A 23,201-nucleotide genomic window follows, 5' to 3' on the forward strand; every position below is an offset into this window, starting at 1 on the left:
ACCACCCCATAAGTCTACTTTCAATAATTCATAAAAAGACAATAGGATTGTTGACAGTGCTATTCAACAGCATTTGCAAAGGAATAACCTGCTCACTGATGCTCAATTTGAGTTCTGTCAGTCCCACTCCACTCACTCCCTCATTAGACTGAGTATAGTATCAAAGATCTGTAGCAAAGCTGGAGTCAATAAGAATCAGGAGAAAGCTTTCTGCTGTCTAGCGTCATATCTTGCACAAAGTAAAATGGTCATTAGATACCAAATATTTCTGTCCGAGGTTATCACCACACAAGATCCTTAAGCGATGTATTTTCTAATCAGCATGTTCAGACATGCGGTTCCAAACCTTTACTCCTATATACACACTCACACACAGATACTCCTATACACACACACACGCAGATACTCCTATACACACACACACGCAGATACTCCGACACACACACACAAGCAGATACTCCTATACACACACACACGCAGATACTCCTATACACACACACAAAGATACTCCTATACACACACACACACACAATACTCCTATACACACACACATACTCCTATACACACACACACACACATACTCCTATACACACACACACACATACTCCTATACACACACACACAAAGATACTCCAATACACACACACACACACCGATACACGCGCACACACACACACACAGATACTCCTACACACACACACACAGATACTCCTATACACACACACACACGCTCCTATATACACACACACATGCTCCTATATACACACACACACACATGCTCCTATACACACACACACACTCCTATACACGCGCACACACACACACATACTCCTCTTCACACACACACACAGAAACTCCTATACACACACACACACATACTCCGATACACACACACACAGATACTCCTATATACACACTCACACACACACACACACAAATATTCCGATACACACACACACACAGATACTCCTCTACACTCACACACACACATACTCCCATACACTTACACACACACACATACTCCCATACACTCACACACACACACACACACATACTCCCATACACTCACACACACACACATACTCCCATACACTCACACACACACATACTCCTATACACTCAGACACACTCCTATACACACACACACTCACAAATACTCCTATACACACACACACAGATACTCCTATACACACACACACAGATACGCCTATACACACACACACACACACAGATACTCCGATACACACACGCACACACACACTCCTATACACACAAACACTGATACTCCTATATACACACTCACACACAGATACTCCTATACACACACACGCAGATACTCCTATACACACACACACGCAGATACTCCTATACACACACACAAAGATACTCCTATACACACACACACATACTCCTATACACACACACACACATACTCCTATACACACACACACACATACTCCTATACACACACACACAGATACTCCTATACACACACACAGATACTCCTATACACACACACACAGATACACCTATACACACACACACACAGATACTCCTATACACACACACACAGATACTCCTACACACACACACACACAGATACTCCTATACACACACACACAAAGATACTCCTATACACACACACACACACATACTCCTATAAACACACACAGGCACACACATACTCCTATACACGCGCACACACACACATACTCTTCACACACACACGCAGATACTCCTATACACACACACGCACAGATACTCCTATACACACACACACAGATACTCCTATACACACACACACAGATACTCCTATACACACACACACAGATACTCCTATACATACACACACATACTCCTATACACACACACACACATACTCCTATACACATACACACTCCTATACACACACACAGACACACACATACTCCAACACACGCACACACACACACATACTCTTCACACACACACACACAGATACTCCTAGACACACACACACACACACACACAGATACTCCTATACACACACGCACACACACAGATACTCCTATACACACACACACAGATACTCCTATACACACACACACACAGATACTCCTATACACACACGCACACACACAGATACTCCTATACACACACACACACACAGATACTCCTTTCCACACACACACACTACTCCTATACACACACACAGACACACACATACTCCTATACACGCGCGCACACACACTCACACACATACTTTTCACACACACACACACACAGATACTCCTATACACACACACACACAGATGCTCCTAAACACACACACACACAGATACTCCTATACACACACACACACACACACACAGATACTCCTATACACACACACAGGCACACACACACTCCTATACACGCGCACACACACACATACTCTTCACACACACACGCAGATACTCCTATACACACACACACACAGATACTCCTATACACACACACAGATACTCCTATACACACACACACACACAGATACTCCTATACACACACACACAGATACTCCTTTACACACACACACACACAAAGATACTCCTATACACACACACACACATACTCCTATACACACACACACATACTCCTGTAAACACACACACACATACTCATATAAACACACACACACCCCTATACACACACACACACACAAAACACACAGATACTCCTATACACACACACACACAGATACTCCTATACACACACACAGATATTCCTATACACACACACACACACACACACCTATACACACACGCACAAACACAGAGATACTCCTATACACACACACACATACTCCTACACACACACACACATTCTCCTATACACACACACATACTCCTAAACACACACACACATACTCCTATACACACACACACATACTCCTGTACACACACACACTCCTATACACACACACACACACATGCTCCTATACACGCACACACACTCCTATACACGTGCACACACACACACACATACTCCTCTTCACACACACACACAGAAACTCCTTTACACACACACATACTCCGATACACACACACACACAGATACTCCTATATACACACTCACACACACACACAGATATTCCTATACACACACACACCGATACTCCTCGACACTCACACACACACACATACTCCCATACACTCACAGACACACACATACTCCCATGCACTCATACACAATCACATACTCCCATACACTCACACACACACATATACTCCCATACACTCACACACACACATACTCCTATACACACACACACTCCTATACACACACACACACTCACAAATACTCCTATACACACACATACAGATACTCCTATACACACACACAGAGATACGCCTATACACACACACACACAGAGATACTCCTATACACACATACACACACACACACTGATACTCCTATATACACACACACACAGATATTCCTATATACACACACAAACACACAGATACTCCGATACACACACGCACACACACACTCCTATACACACACACTGATACTCCTATATACACACTAACACACAGATACTCCTATACACACACACGCAGATACCCCTATACACACACACACGCAGATACTCCTATACACACACACAAAAATACTCCTATACACACACACACTCCTATACACACACACACATACTCCTATACACACACAAACACACACTCCTATACACACACACACACATACTCCTATATACACACACACACTCCTATACACACACACAGACACACACATACTCCTATATACGCGCACACACACACACATACTCTTCACACACACACAGATACTCCTATACTTACACACACACAGAGATACTCCTATACACACACACACGCAGATACTCCTATACACACACACACGCAGATACTCCTATACACACACACAAAGATACTCCTATACACACACACACTCCTATACACACACACACACACCCCTATACACACACACAGACACACACATACTCCTATATACGCGCACACACACACACATACTCTTCACACACACACACAGATACTCCTATACTTACACACACACACACACAGATACTCCTATACACACACACACACAGATACTCCTATACACACACACACACAGATACTCCTATACACACACACAGATACTCCTATACACACACATACACACAGATACTCCTATACACACACACACACAAAGATACTCCTATACACACACACACATACTCCTATACACACACACACATGCTCCTATACACACACACACACATACTCCTATACACACACACACACACATACTCCTATACACACACACACGTACTCCGATACACACACACACAGAGATACTCCTATATACACACTCACACACACACACACAGATATTCCTATACACACACACAGATACTCCTCTGCACTCACACACACAGATACTCCTCTACACTCACCCACACACATACTCCCATGCACTCACACACACACATACTCCCATACACTCACACACACACACATACTCCCCTACACTGACACACACACTGATACTCCTATATACACACTCACACACAGCTACTCCTATACACACACACACGCAGATACTCCTATACACACACACACACAGATACTCATATTCACACACACACGCAGATACTCCTATACACACACACAAAGATACTCCTATACACACGCACACATACTCCTATACACAAACACATACTCCTATACACAAACACATACTCCTATACACACACACAGACACACACATACTCCTAAACACGCGCACACACACACATACTCTTCACACACACACAGATACTCCTATACAGACACACACGCAGATACTCCTATACACACACACACACACACAGAGATACTCCTATACACACACACAAAGATACTCCTCTACACTCTCACACACACACATACTCCTCTACACTCACACACACACACACATAATCCTCTACACTCACACACACACACATATGCCTCTACACTCACACACACACACATACTCCTCGACACTCACACACACACACTCCTATACACACACACACACACACTCCTATACACACACACACTCCTATACACACACACACACACTCCTATACACACACACACACAGATATTCCTATACACACACAGATACTCCTCTACACACACACACATACTCCTATGCACGCACTCACACACACACAGATACACCTATACACACACACACACACACACTCCTATACACACACACACACTCCTATACACACACACACACTCCTATACACACACACACAGATATTCCTATACACACAGAGATACTCCTATACATACACACACACATACTCCTATATACACACACACATACTCCTATACACGCACACAGATACTCCTATACATACACACACACAGATACTCCTATACATACACACACACAGATACTCCTATACACACACACATACTCCTATATACACACACACACATACTCCTATATAGACACACACACACATACTCCTATACACACACACACATACTCCTATATACACACACACACATACTCCTATACACACACACAACACACACATACTCCTATATACACACACACACATACTCCTATATACACAAACACACATACTCCTATATACACAGACTCCTATATACACACACACACATACTCCTGTACACGCACACACACACACACACACATACTCCTCTTCACACACACACACACACACACAGATACTCCTCTTCACACACACACACACACACAGATACTCCTATACACACACACAGAGATACTCCTATACACACGCACACAGATACTCCTATACACACGCACACAGATACTCCTATACACACACACACATACTCCTATACACACACACACACATACTCCTATACACGCACACATACACACACTCCTATACACGCACACACACACACTCCTATACACGCACACACACACACACATACTCCTCTTCACACACACGCACACACAGAAACTCCTATACACACACACTGACACACAGATACTCCTCTACACTCACACACACATACTCCTCTACACTCACACACATACACACTCCTCTACACTCACACACATACACATACTCCTCTACACTCACACACACACACATACTCCTCTACACTCACACACACACACATACTCCTCTACACACACACACACTCCTATTCACACACACACTCCTATACACATACACACACAGATACTCCTATACACACACACAGATACTCCTATACACACTAAAAGATACTCCAATACACACACACAGATACTCCTATACACACACACAGATACTCCTATACACACACACACAGATACTCCTATACAAAAACACACACACAGATACTCCTATATACACATACACACACGCGCGCGCACACACACTCCTAAACACACACAGATACGCCTATATACACACACACAGATACTCCTGTACACACACACACAGACACTCCTATACACACACACACACAGATACTCCTATACACACACTCACACAGATACTCCTGTACACACACACAGATACTCCTATATACACACACACACAGATACTCCTATATACACACACACACACAGATCCTCCTATACACACACAGACACAGATACTCCTGTACACACACACAGATACTCCTGTACACACACACACAGATACTCCTGTACACACACACACAGATACTCCTATATACACACACACACAGATACTCCTATGCACACACACATACTCCTATATACACACACACACACACACATACTCCTATACACACACACACATACTCCTATACACACACACACATACTCCTCTTCACACACACACACACAGATACTCCTCTTCACACACACACACACACACACACACAGATACTCCTATACAAACACACACAGATACTCCTATACACACACACACAGATACTCCTATACACACACACACAGATACTCCTATACACACACACATACAGATACTCCTATACAGACACACACAGATACTCCTATACACACACACACACATACTCCTATACACACACACACACATACTCCTATACACGCACACACACACACTCCTATACACGCACATGCACACACACGCACATACTCCTCTTCACACACACACACACAGAAACTCCTATACACACACACACACACACACAGATACTCCTCTACACTCACACACACACATACTCCTCTACACTCACACACACACATACTCCTCTACACTCACACACACACAGAAACTCCTCTACACTCACACACACACAGATACTCCTCTACACTCACACACACACACATACTCCTCTACACTCACACACACACATACTCCTCTACACTCACACATACTCCTCTACACCCACACACACACACTCCTATACACACACACACACACTCCTATACACACACACACAGAGATACTCCTATACACACACAGATACTCCTATATACACACACACACACACATACTCCTATACACACACACACATACTCCTATACACACACACACATACTCCTCTTCACACACACACACACAGATACTCCTCTTCACACACACACACACACAGATACTCCTATACAAACACACACAGATACTCCTATACACACACACACAGATACTCCTATACACACACACACAGATACTCCTATACACACACACATACAGATACTCCTATACAGACACACACAGATACTCCTATACACACACACACATACTCCTATACACACACACACACATACTCCTATACACGCACACACACACACTCCTATACACGCACATGCACACACACGCACATACTCCTCTTCACACACACACACACAGAAACTCCTATACACACACACACACACTGATACTCCTCTACACTCACACACACACATACTCCTCTACACTCACACACACACATACTCCTCTACACTCACACACACACAGAAACTCCTCTACACTCACACACACACACATACTCCTCTACACTCACACACACACACATACTCCTCGACACTCACACACACACACTCCTATACACACACACACACACACTCCTATACACACACACACTCCTATACACACACACACACACTCCTATACACACACACACACAGATATTCCTATACACACACAGATACTCCTATACACACACACACATACTCCTATGCACGCACTCACACACACACAGATACACCTATACACACACACACACACACACTCCTATACACACACACACACACTCCTATACACACACACACACACTCCTATACACACACACACACAGATATTCCTATACACACAGAGATACTCCTATACATACACACACACATACTCCTATATACACACACACATACTCCTATACACGCACACAGATACTCCTATACATACACACACACAGATACTCCTATACATACACACACACAGATACTCCTATACACACACACATACTCCTATATACACACACACACATACTCCTATATAGACACACACACACATACTCCTATACACACACACACATACTCCTATATACACACACACACATACTCCTATACACACACACACAACACACACATACTCCTATATACACACACACACATACTCCTATATACACAAACACACATACTCCTATATACACAGACTCCTATATACACACACACACATACTCCTGTACACGCACACACACACACACACATACTCCTCTTCACACACACACACACACACAGATACTCCTCTTCACACACACACACACACAGATACTCCTCTTCACACACACAGAGATACTCCTATACACACGCACACAGATACTCCTATACACACGCACACAGATACTCCTATACACACACACACATACTCCTATACACACACACACACATACTCCTATACACGCACACATACACACACTCCTATACACGCACACACACACACTCCTATACACGCACACACACACACACATACTCCTCTTCACACACACGCACACACAGAAACTCCTATACACACACACTGACACACAGATACTCCTCTACACTCACACACACACACATACTCCTCTACACTCACACACACACACATACTCCTCTAAACACACACACACTCCTATACACACACACACTCCTATACACATACACACACAGATACTCCTATACACACACACAGATACTCCTATACACACTAAAAGATACTCCAATACACACACACAGATACTCCTATACACACACACAGATACTCCTATACACACACACACAGATACTCCTATACAAAAACACACACAGATACTCCTATATACACATACACACACGCGCGCGCACACACACTCCTAAACACACACAGATACGCCTATATACACACACACAGATACTCCTGTACACACACACACAGACACTCCTATACACACACACACACAGATACTCCTATACACACACTCACACAGATACTCCTGTACACACACACAGATACTCCTATATACACACACACAGATACTCCTATATACACACACACACACAGATCCTCCTATACACACACAGACACAGATACTCCTGTACACACACACAGATACTCCTGTACACACACACACAGATACTCCTGTACACACACACACAGATACTCCTATATACACACACACAGATACTCCTATGCACACACACATACTCCTATATACACACACACACACACATACTCCTATACACACACACACATACTCCTATACACACACACACATACTCCTCTTCACACACACACACACAGATACTCCTCTTCACACACACACACACACACACACACACACACACAGATACTCCTATACAAACACACACAGATACTCCTATACACACACACACAGATACTCCTATACACACACACACAGATACTCCTATACACACACACATACAGATACTCCTATACAGACACACACAGATACTCCTATACACACACACACACATACTCCTATACACACACACACACATACTCCTATACACGCACACACACACACTCCTATACACGCACATGCACACACACGCACATACTCCTCTTCACACACACACACACAGAAACTCCTATACACACACACACACACACAGATACTCCTCTACACTCACACACACACATACTCCTCTACACTCACACACACACATACTCCTCTACACTCACACACACACACAGAAACTCCTCTACACTCACACACACACACATACTCCTCTACACTCACACACACACACATACTCCTCTACACTCACACACACACATACTCCTCTACACTCACACATACTCCTCTACACCCACACACACACACTCCTATACACACACACACACACTCCTATACACACACACACAGATACTCCTATACACACACAGATACTCCTATACACACACAGATACTCCTATACACACATACACACACACAGTTACTACTATACACACATACACACACACCGATACTCCTATACACACATACACACACACAGAAACTCCTATATACACACACACACTCCTATACACACACGCACGCACACACACACTCCTATACACACACAGATACGCCTATATACACACACACCGAAACTCCTATACACACACACACACAGATACTCCTGTACACACACACAGATACTCCTATATACACACACACAGATACTCCTATACACACACGCACACACACATTCCTATACATACACACACACACAGATACTCCTATACATACACACACACAGATACTCCTATGCACACACACATACTCCTATGCACACACACATACTCCTGTGAACACACACATACTCCTATATACACACACGCATACTCCTATATACACACACACACATACTCCTATATACACACACACACATACTCCTATATACACACACACATACTCCTATATACACACACACATACTCCTATGCACACACACACACATACTCCGATACACGCACACACACACATACTCCTATACACGCACACACACACACACACACACATACTCCTATACACACACTCACACACATACTCCTCTTCACACACAGATACTCCTCTTCACACACACACACACACACAGATACTCCTATACACACACACACACAGATACTCCTATACAGACACACACAGATACTCCTATACACACACACACACACACACACATACTCCTATACACGTACACACACACTCCTATACACGCACATGCACACACACACACACATACTCTTCACACACACACACAGATACTCCTATACACACACACACACAGATACTCCTCTCCACACACACACACACACAGATACTCCTATACACACATACACACACACATGCATAATCCTATACACACACACACAGATACTCATATACACAAACACACACACACAGATACTCATATACAAATACACACACACACACACAGATACTCCTATACACACACACATATGTACACACACACACACAGATACTCCTATACACACACACATACTCCTATGCACACACACACACATACTCCTATACACATACACACACATACTCCTATACACACACACACACTCCTATATACACACACAGGATGGAGTCGAGATAAGAGAAGATGACAGGATGGAGTCGAGATAAGAGAAGATGAGTTCAGTGGGGCAGGAAAAGGCAGAGACAATCAGTAGACTGGGGAAAGTCATGCTTGTGGATTTCGAGCAGGAGGTAGAAATAGGCAGTGTGGAAGCTTTGAATGGGAGATCTCCTGAGGTGATGAGGTTGTCGACAGTCTTGGAGATAAAGCTTTGGTGTTGGGAGGTGGGGTTGTGATTGAGGGAGTGATAGGAGGAGAACTGATGAAGGAGCAGCTCTCCGAAATAATGTAATTCGAAATAAATGTGTTGGACTAATCTAGTGTCATGTGACTTCTGACCAGGATTTAAGGCGTGTGGAGAATGATATCGAAGGGACAGAAGAGGTCATTTATTCATGCAAAGGGTGATGCTTATGTGGAATGAGCTGCCAGGGATAGTGGCGGAAGGTACGATTACAAAATTAAAAAGGCATCTGGATGGGTATATGAATAGGAAAGGTTTAGAGGGATAAATACTGGCAAATGAGACTAGGGTCAGATTGGGATACATGCACAGTTGAACTGGATATAAGGATCTGTTTCTGTGCTATATGATTATGACAATGGCATTTTAAAAAATGAGGAAGGGAGACAAAGGCAGTGACCACATGAGTGGGTAGTGAATCAGAGAAATAAACCTACACTGCTGTCTGACCCAGCTGTGAACCTTCACAGCTAACTACCTCTGCTATTTGATTTCAAGTATCTCTGGACATCAGACAAGAAAAATAAACAGCAAAATTCACAGCTGACCTTGAAAAAACCGTGTAGGGCGATCGCAGCAGGGGAGCAACTAAGTGGCGAGATTTTTTTATAAATCTACAATGGGGAGTAGGGCGGTTCTTTTCGATCACATCTTTATTGAAATCTGTCTCTTGATTAAACTTTAAAAATATAAAACATAGGTACTAAGTTAGCCTGGAGCAGGGATTTTAGAGCAGTAACATTGTGCTGTTTCCTGGGTCTATAGATTGTTAAAATGCAAATATGCTCTTTTGTAGAGTGGTGTGCTCTTCCTGTCAGGTGTGGGAGATTAGGGAGGGTTTCCATGTTACTGATAATTATGTCGGCAGGAGGTATGCTTGGTTGCGAATCCAATGAGATTGCATGGATCGGTTAGAGCTGCAGTAAGAGGCAATGAGGAAGCTACAAGAGCTAAGGGTGTGAAGGATGGCAGTTGCAGGGAGGGAGATAAACTGAAGATACAGTCATGTCACCTCCAGAAAAGGTAGGAGAGGGAGGCAGGTAGGGCAAGAGTGTCCCGTGGCTGTCCCCATCTCAAACAAGTATGTTTTGCAAAACATAGGGGGTGATGGACTCTCAGGGAATGTAACATGGATAGCCAAGTTTCTGGTACCGAGACGGGCTCTAACGTAAACAGGAGCACATCAGGTTGAATCAATTGTGATAGGGGATTCTCTAATCAGCAGGGAGATTTACTTGAACTGCTCAGGAGGATTTAAACCAGTGTAATGGGGTGTGGGGACCCACGGAAATAGTGAGGAAGGAGAGCAGTCTGACACTGATATAATTGAGAAAATGAATAAGTCAAAAAGTCAGGGCAGGCAGGATCACAGCAGGTAATGAGGTGAGACTGATAAATTAAACTACATTTATTTCAATGCAAGATGACTAACAGGTAAGGCAGATTAATTCAGGGCATGGTTGGGAACATGTGATTGGGATATCACAGTAATTACAGAAACATGGCTCAGGTATGGATAGGACTAGCAGCTTAATGCTCCAGGGACAGATGCTAAAGGAAGGATAGAAAGGGGAGCAAGAGCTGGGCGGGAGGGGGGGGGGGGGGGCACGTCAGTGGCATTTTTGATAAATGAAAACATTGCTGCTTTACTGCTTTACTTAGGGAGAAGATTCATGGGAATGTGTCTGTAAAGGTAATTTGGGTGGAACTGAGAAATAAGAAAGGGATGATCACCTTATTGGGATTGTATTATCGACCCACAATTGCCAGTGGGAAATTGAGAAACAAATTTGTCAGGAGATCTCAGTTATCTGTGAGAATAATAGAGTGGTTATGGTAGCATAAACTGGGACTGCCATAATGTTAAAGGCTTGGATGGAGAGGAATGTAAGTGTCTGCAAGAAAAATTTCTGATTCAGTATGTGGGGTTACCTACTAGAGAAGGTACAAAACATGACCTGCTCTTGGGAAATAAGACAGGGCAGCTGATTGAGGTGTCACGAGGGGAGCACTGTGGGCCAGTGACCATAATTTGATTAGTTTTAAAACAGTGATGGAAAAGGATAGACCGGATGTAAAAGTTAAAGTTCTAAATTGAAGGAAGGCCAATTTTGACAGTATTAGGCAAGAAAAGTTGATTGGGGGCAGATGTTCACAGGCAAAGGCACGGGTGGAAAATGGGAATCATTCAAAAATGAGATAACGAGAGACCAGAGATAGCATACACCAGTTAAAGTGAAGGACAAGGCTGGTAGATGTAGGGAATGCTGAATGACTCGAGAAATTGAGGTTTTGGTCAAGAAAAAGATGGAAGCATATGGCAGGTATGGACAACAAGGATCAGGTGAAATCACTAGAAAAATATAAAGGCATTAGGAATATAATAGGGAAATTAGGAGGGCAAAAAGGGGACATGAAATAGCTTTGGCAAAGGATTAAGGAAAATCCAAAGGGATTCTACAAATACATTAAGTGCAAAAGGGTAACTAGGGAGAAAAAAGATCCCCATTAAGATCAGCAAGGCCGCCTACATGTGAAACCACAGGAGATGGATGAGATACTAAAAGTGTATTTTGCATCAGTGTTTACTGTGGAGAGATATATGGAAGATATAAAACGTGGGGAAATAAATACTGACATCTTGAAAAATGTCCATATTGCAGAGGTGGTGGTGCTGAATGTCTAAAAATGCATAAAAGGTGGATAAATCCCTGGGACATGAACAGGTGCACCCTTGAGCTCTGTGGGAAGCAAGGCAAGAGATTGCTGAGCACCTTGCCAAGATATTTGTATCATCAATAACCACAGGTGAGGTGCCAGAAGATTGGAGGTTGGCTAACGTGGTGCTATTATATCAGAAAGAGTTTAAAGAAAAGCCAGGGGACAATAGACCGGTGAGCCTGACATCTCTGGTGGGCAAATTGTTGGAGGGAATCCTGAGGGTCAGGATTTACATGTAATTGGAAAGGCAAGGACTGTTAGGGATGGTCAAGATGGCTTTGTGCCTGAGAAATCATGTCTCACTAATTTAATTGAGTTTTTTGAAGAATTAACAAAGAGGATTGATGAGAGCAGAGTGGTAGATGTGATCTACAGTGAATTCATTAAGACGATCGACAAGGTCCCTTATGGCACATTGGGTTAGCGAGGTTAAATCTTATGGAATACAGGGAGAACCAGCTATTTGGATACAGAACTGGCTCAAAGGTAGAAGACAGAAGGTAGTGGAGGAGGTTCTGTACTCAGCCCCTTACTACATGCTATATACAGTCATGACTGTGTGGCCAAATAAACTGTAACTCCATTCACAAGTTTTCTGATGACACCACTGTAGAGGGTTGGAAAGAGTACAGGAAAGAGATAAACAGCTTTCTGATATGTTGTAAAGACAAAAATCTCTCCTGCAATATCAACAAAACAAAAGGGATGGTCATCAACCCCAGGAAGAGGAGTGGAGGACATGCCCATCTGTATCAATGGTAATTAGTTGGAGATGGTTGAAATCTTCAAGCTCCTCACAGTAAATATCACCAACAATCTACCTTGGTCCATCCACGTCAACTCCACAATCAAGGAAGCACACCAATACCTCTACTTCCTCTGAAAAGCAAGGAAATTCAGCATATCCACAATGATTCTTACAAGTTTTTTATAGATGCACCTCAGAAATCATGCTTTCTGAATGCAACAATGCTTAGTATGGCAACTGCTCTGGCCAAGACCACAAGAAGTTACAGACAGTTGTGAATGCAGCCCGATCCCCATCACGGAAACCAGTCTTCTGACTAGTGACTCCTTCTATATTTCCCAATGCCTTGTGAAAGCATCCAACGTAATCAAGAACTCCTTCCAAACTAATTAGATTCCCTTCCATACAAAGATTCAAGAAAGCTTCTTCCTCGCTGTTATGAGCCTCATGAACAGAACTCTCAAATATCAGAGTTGATCTTTCTCTGCACCTTCTCTGTAGCTGTAACACTATATTCTGCATCCTGTTCTAGTAGTTGTGTGAGGTATGATTTGTCTAGTTAGCACACAAAACAATACTTTTCATTGTATGTCAGTATTCTGACAAGCTTATATCAAACCAAATCAAAACTGGCTCAAACACTTAAATGTTTGGCTGCAAGAGAAGGTCAGAGGATCTCATCCCCTGACTCATCAAAGTATTTTGGATTAGAGTGGTGCTGGAAAAGCACAGCAGTTCAGGCAGCATCCGCGAAGCAGTAATATTGACATTTCAGGCAAAAGCCCTTCATCAGGAATACTCTGGTTTCCAGCATCTGCAGTCATTGTTTTTACCTCATCAAAGTATTTGCACTACTTACAAGGCACAAACCAAGAATGAGAAAAAAATACTCTCCAAATGACTGGATGAAAAGGGTGCAACTCCAACAACACTCAAGAAGCTCAACACCATCCAAAACAAAATCAGTCTGTTTGATCAGCACCGCATTCTGTGCTGCATTCATACAACACAGAAAAGGCTCTTTGGCCCATTAAGTCTGCACCAACATAACTACCATTAAAAGTGCGCTCATTTCAATTTCCTGCATGTATCCAATATTCTTGTATGACATTATATTTGAAGTTAAAAATCACACAACACCAGGTTATAGTCCAACAGGTTTAATTGGAAGCAGACTACCTTTCAGAGCATCGCTCCTTCATCAGGTGATAGTGGTGAAGGTGATGAAGGAGCGACGCTCCGAAAGCTAGTGTGCTTCCAATAAAACCTGTTGGACTATAACCTGGTGTTGTGTGATTTTTAACTTTGTACACCCCAGTCCAACACCGGCAACTCCAAATCATTATATTTGAAGTACTCATCTAAATATTTTTTAAATGTTGTATAGTTTCCAACCTGTACTACCTTTCCACGCTGTGCACTCCAGATTCCCACCAACCACTGAGTAAAAATGTTTTTTTTCCCAAATCCTCTCAATCTCCTGCCTGTTACCCTAAAGCTATGCCCTGTCGTTATTGACCTCTCAACTAAGTGGAACTGTGGGAATATATAAAAAAGTATGATTGAGCCAATGTCATACCAGTTAAAAATACAAGAAAACAGCGTATCTGATTGAGCTAATATCATATAACAATTAGATTGTTTTCTGTTGCTAATAGGCTTATGTGACAGAATGTTCAACAGCTTTTCTAAACACATGCAAAGCTACCACAAACCGAACCTAACCGATCTCGCAAGGGTTCAAGTCAAGTGACTTGAATGTCATGTTGTCGTTGGATTATTGTGTTGCTGAGGCTTCAAAATGAAACATAATTAAGATAAAGCTATCAGCATCTTAATGTTTAAAAATGTAAGCCAAATTTCAAATCGACACAGTTACATGTTTATTCTCGGCAACCAGAATATAACTGGCACTGTTTCTTGATCAAAATTCTTGAACTTTTACCTATTGACAACCGGTTATTCTCAGAAGAAAATGAGAGTATCCAACAACTTAGTGTGGTCAGCAAGATTTGCTATGACTGCAGAGACCCCAAAAACATCCCTCACACCTATTGGCGCCCCGTGGTAAGGATTCCTCTTTTAATAACTACATTCACGTAAAAGGATTTCGACTACAATTCAACAGGATTCTATTAAAACAAAACCTTATTGCAAATAGGAAACGCAAGCCTGTAGCAAAAACTAGCAATTTAGACAGTCATAAAGGACTCCCAGCCCCAGAAATAGGCCCAATAGCTCTGACATCAGAAGGATAAAAACATCATTCAAGATGTCCAAATCTGACTGGCCCCACCCAGTATATCTGAGGACAAACTTCTCCAAAATTTAACAGAATACACTGAACAGCAATTTGACCTCTCTACGACACTGACTGAAATCCGCCAAAAGAATGGAACCTCCAAGGGGCAATGGTCCCTGAAAGACATTAAATGTGTTTAGAGTAAAATTATGAGTATAAGTGTAAAATACAAAAAACGGATTCACTGGACTTTATGTGTAATGCAACAAGTCAGAAAGCGAACAAGAAATTATTGAAAAATCTAATCTTGACCATGAAATTAATAATCTAAAAGACCAATTAGAAGTGATCTGTGCTGAACTAAAAACTACTAAATTGGAATTCCAAAAGGAAAGGGATGGGAAACTGCAACTGCAGCCCACCTATTGTTCCATCAATGCCTCCTTCTCCAAGTGGCCCGCCTGCTCCTCAGTACTCGGAATCCGAAGATAAGGTCCAAGCACTAAACGAAATTGAGGGACACAAATCTGATGACAGCAATTCTGGATAAAAAAAAGCAAAAACCAACAGGGCTTTAAATTACGACCGGTAGAGACTAGGAGCCAGAGAAAAGAAATAACAAAGATGAAAAGGGTGCAGTCAAATATGAAAATACACAATGGACAGACCCCCAAACCTGCCAACCCCAAGTGGGTCTAAAGGTGATCCAAAGAGCCTCATCATCCAAAAAAGAAAACATGAAAATGTGAAAAGAATTGAAAAAATATATACAGTCTCCAACCTATGGAGGGGGTACAAGTATTGTTCATCATGGTACGAGGTAACACTGGCAGGAAACTTGCGATGAAGGTGAGAGCAGAATTTGGCGAAAAAGGGCAAGACCTTTATGATGGATGGAAAGCTTTAAGAAATTGCCTGAAGAATTATAGCACCCCTAAAACTGACTGGAGTAAGTTTTCGGCAATGAGGCAATGGGGAGCTGAGAGATTACATGAAGCATTTTGTGGCAGTCAAGATTGAACACCCCGGATTGGCCAGCAATATTGACACTCCGGATGAGTTAGATCGTAGTACCTTCGCACCCCTTAAATCCGCATTTGTTGCAGGACTAAAACCAGAGTTAGCAAAGATATTAAAAGTTACGATCCCAGATCGGGAGGTGCAAATCATCTTGAGTGAAATGTGGAATCCAAATTGAGAACTATACAGACTATAGTAACTACGCCCGGGATCTCAAAAGTAGACACCCAGGCCAATGTCATAATTGTAACCGAGAAGAACACTGGGCAAAACATGCCGGTTTAGAAAGAAAACGACTGCAGGTAAATCCACTTCTAAACCGGAACCTAAAATCCAGAAAAACCTTCTAGCTGTAATGCAATAAGGGATGTCTCCCAAGCAACAGGAAGCTCTCCTAAATTTCACGAAAAAACAAGAACAGACAACATCTCACCATTCAGCTCAATTTTTAGCAGATTTAAAAAAAACGAACGGTGGCTGTTCTGTCTTGATGGGCGTGGGCTGTAGAGAAATTGATTGCTTTTTGGACACTGCAGTTGAATTGATGTGGTTGCCTTTAGTTGACGGACGTAATTTGCCCTTTGATGGTGAGCAGAGGACTACAATTGGAGTGGTGGTGAAAGGACTAACTCTCATAAAAACATTGCTCTGGCTGATAAATTGGAGCCTCACGAGATCTTGGTGTTTATATGGGTTGGAATTGTGCAACAAGCCCTACTGGAAATGAATGTCTTAACCCAGATAAATTCGTCACTATATTTTGAGGATGGTCATGTTACATGGTCAATACAATACCACAAATCAGAAGAAAGACAGAATCATCCGATTTAGGCAAATGATAATAATGACCGCTGTCTGTTAAGGATGCCCCCATGTGACTTATACCGAATTTGCCCTGCCATGTATTAAACAATACCTCCCTCCATTGCAGGTATTTTACTCGTAATCAAACAATTAGAGCAACAAGGTGGTACTAGTAAAAGTTTGCAGTTCTTCTAATAGTTCAGTATGGCCAGTTAAAAAGTCAGAAGGAACCTGACAGTCAACTACAGGAGAGCATTGATCAAAAAGTACCCTTGGTTGTTCATCATTTTTAACTCTGTCTCACCGTATAACAAATACTTTTCGGTGATAGACATGGCCAATGGATTTTTAGTCTGTCCCATTAACCCCTGAGTTGCTACCATGGTTTGCTTTTGCCATCCAACAACAATAGTACATCTGGACACGTCTGCCACAGAGCTTTCATAATAGTGCTATTGCATTCCATAGGGCTTGGCAAAATCATTTGCAGGAATTGCCTCCAATGGCATCCATGGTAATTCAATATGCGGATGATATTCTACTAGCATCCCAGACGTAGGAACAACAAAGAAGCATTTACGCATTCTCCTTGACCATTTACAATCCTGTGGCCATAAGGCCAAACTTAAGAAAGTGCAAATTGCCCAAGAACAAGTAGTATACTTGGGACAAAAGATTTCAGTAGGAAAACATGAAATGACGTGAAATAATAGGTCAGCTGGTCATCAAACAGCCACCAAACCTGCAACTATTCAGGAATTGAAATCCCTTCTGGGCCTTTGTTATTTCAACCAAAACTGGATGATAGTTATACACATTTGCTCAGCTAGTGATTGATCTTTGGAAAGAGAAAAGGGAGTCCAAAGAAGCTATTAAGCTCACCCAAGAGCAGCATTCTGCCATCCAAAAATTAAAAACTGTTCTGTGCTCAGCCCCAGCTTTGGCCATCCCAGATAATGGGAGACCATTTATCTTCTATGTACATGAAAAGGATGGTCACATGAAAGCTATACTCACAGGAGGATGGTGACAGGCAGCGACCCATTGCCTACTATTCCGCTCATCTGGATACAGTGAATTCTAGAGTGAGGCAGTTCCCTGAGAGCCATGGAAACTAAGTGTCGGGCTGTGATGGCCACATCACCCATCACACTTGATCAGAAATTGATTATTAGGTGCCCTCACACTGTTCATACATGTTATCCATGAATCGGGTCTCTTAGGTGACATCGGCCCGGTGGACATGCTGGACTACCCTCTTAGAAGCCCCCAACCTCCACCTCATTCATAGTGGCCTGGTCAATCCCACCAATCTGCTCCCAATTTCGGAGGACCAGGAGGGGAGAGGAAGGAAAGAGACTGATGAGATTGAAGAAGAACATGATTGTGTAGAAATTCTGCAGCACTTAGATGAGGCTGCTCTGGCAGCATAAGAGCTTTTGCAGAATCTGGGCCTGGTCCTATTCACAGATGGCTCTTCCTTTGTTGAGAAGGATATACAGAAAGGAGGCTGGGCTGTTGCCGCTTTACATGAAGTAATAGTGCAAGGCAGCTTGCCAGCAGGCACCTCAGTACAAAAGGCTACAAACACTGATGGAAGTCTATAAAATAGAGGAGGGAAAACTGCAAATATTTATAGTAGCCCAAGATTTCAGGCCCTGATAGAAGAAGAGGGGATTCCTTACAGCAGCCAGAACACCTATCCTAAACATGGATGAAATATGAGACTCCTAAATGCCACAGAAAGTTTCAGTTTTGAAATGTAAAGCTCACATCCAACAGAACAGCGTGGAAGCACAAGGTAATACCTTAGCCCACCAGACAGCTAGAAATACAGCTTCGCAGGGGAATCACTCTAGTGGATGAACAAAACCCAAAATATAAACCCTCACGAGCAAGTGACAGGACTTAAAGACCATGCAAGAACAATGCTCTCGAGAAGAGAAGCAGACATGGATTGAAACAGAAATTAAGTTTAGCAAGGATGATGTCTGGAGACAAAGAGATATAGATAAAGGGCATCTGGCCCCTTCGATAAATGATGGCTCAGTTCCAAAACAGCTGGTGGGGAAGACAGTTCAGGAAACATGCACAACTGGTGGTAGACCCTTGTGTAACATGCCAAAAGAACAATCCAAGACTAACCATGGTAATGCCACAACTAAGGCCCCCAGCACTTGCCAATCTCTTCCAACATCTGCAGGTAGACTACATATCTCTCTAAAATGTCTAGGATACACCAATGTCCTGCTCATCGTTGATACATTTTCAAGATGAGTGGAAGCATCTCCGGCTCGACAAGCCACAGGCAATCATACTGGTAAAATGCTCAGTAAGGAATGCATTCCCCGATAGGGAGTCCTGACTTGTATAGAGTTGGATCAAGGGACTCATTTTACAAATGCAATTTGCCAGGAAATGCACAGACTGCTAAATATTAAGTGGGACTTGCACTGCCCTAATCACACTTAGTCATCGGGACAGGTGGAATATACAAATCAGACTCTGAAACAATGTCTACCTAAGTATCATCAAGAAGAATTGCCTTGACCTCAAGTTCTACCCTTGGTTTGATGTAGCATTTAAGCCACCCTGAACAGAACAACAGACCCGAGTCCTTTTGAAGTGATTACTGGCCGACCCATGTCTTTACCAGGCACAACAGATCTTACGACACTGGATTGACATCCACAAAGTTACTCATTGTTAAAGTATTGTCAGGATTAGATTACTTACAGTTTGGAAACAGGCCCTTCGACCCAACAAGTCTACACCGACCCGCGGAAGCACAACCCACCCAAACCCATTCCCCAATATTTACCCCTTCACCTAACACTATGGGCAATTTAGCATGGCCAAATCACCTAACCTGCACATTTTTGGACTGTGGGAGGAAACCGGAGCACCTGGAGGAAACCCACGCAGACACAGGGAGAATGTGCAAACTCCACAAAGTCAGTCGCCTGAGGCGGAAACTGAACTCGGGTCTCTGGCACTGTAAAGAAACAGTGCTAACCATTGTGCCACCATGCCGCCCAATTTTGATTAAATACTCTGATATGTTTAATTGACATTTGTGTTCTTGGATGATGGTAGTGATATTATTGCGAGACTATTAATCAAGAGACCAAGCTAAGTTTCTGGAGACCCAGGTTCAAATCCTGCCATGGCAGATGGTGTAATTTGAATTCAATAACAAAAATCTGGGACCCACAGCTCCTATTGGAGGATCAACACCTTATCGTCTGCCTGGGAACCTACAACCTGGAGGACTCAACATTGAGTTCTCCAATTTCAAATAACCTCCCTGCCCATCCCCCTACTCCCTTCCCAGCCCTTCCTCCTCCCCTCCACTGCTCCCTGCCACCAACCGGATTCAATCCTTTCATTGACCAGCTTCTAACCAATGCTGTGAGTTCTGCTTCCTAACAAGTGTCAGCGGCTTGGGGAGATTCCCCCGAGAGCGGACAAGGTATAGTGTCCAGAACGTGGGTCTACATTAAGAAACTATAGAAAGAGCCACTGGGTGCGAAATGGGAAGGCCCATATCAAGTTCTCCTTACAACAGCATCAGCTCAAGATGCAAAGCAAGAAACCTTGGGTTCAGGCATCTCATGTTAAGACAACCAAGGCCCCCAATCCATGATGAAGATGCTGTTATGTTTGGGACTAATAACTATACTAACCCCCTTGCAGCTGGAGAACTTATTGCAAAGCGTGAACTCAATGTAAACACCTTCTTGTATTTGTCTCTATATGTTGATGCTGAGCGCATCAATATCTCCAGCTGCTGGGTTTGCTTTAACACTCCCATACATTCTAAGGACGGTGTCCTGCCGAGACTCATTCCTTTTATTATATCTGAAGTGGCAGAATGGGTCATTTGCCAAAACTAATAAGAGATAGACA

This window comes from Chiloscyllium plagiosum, unplaced genomic scaffold (assembly GCF_037043375.1).
Source record: "Chiloscyllium plagiosum isolate Xiang-an unplaced genomic scaffold, Cpla_swu_hap1 HiC_scaffold_21, whole genome shotgun sequence".
NCBI classification, from domain to species: Eukaryota; Metazoa; Chordata; class Chondrichthyes; order Orectolobiformes; family Hemiscylliidae; genus Chiloscyllium; species Chiloscyllium plagiosum.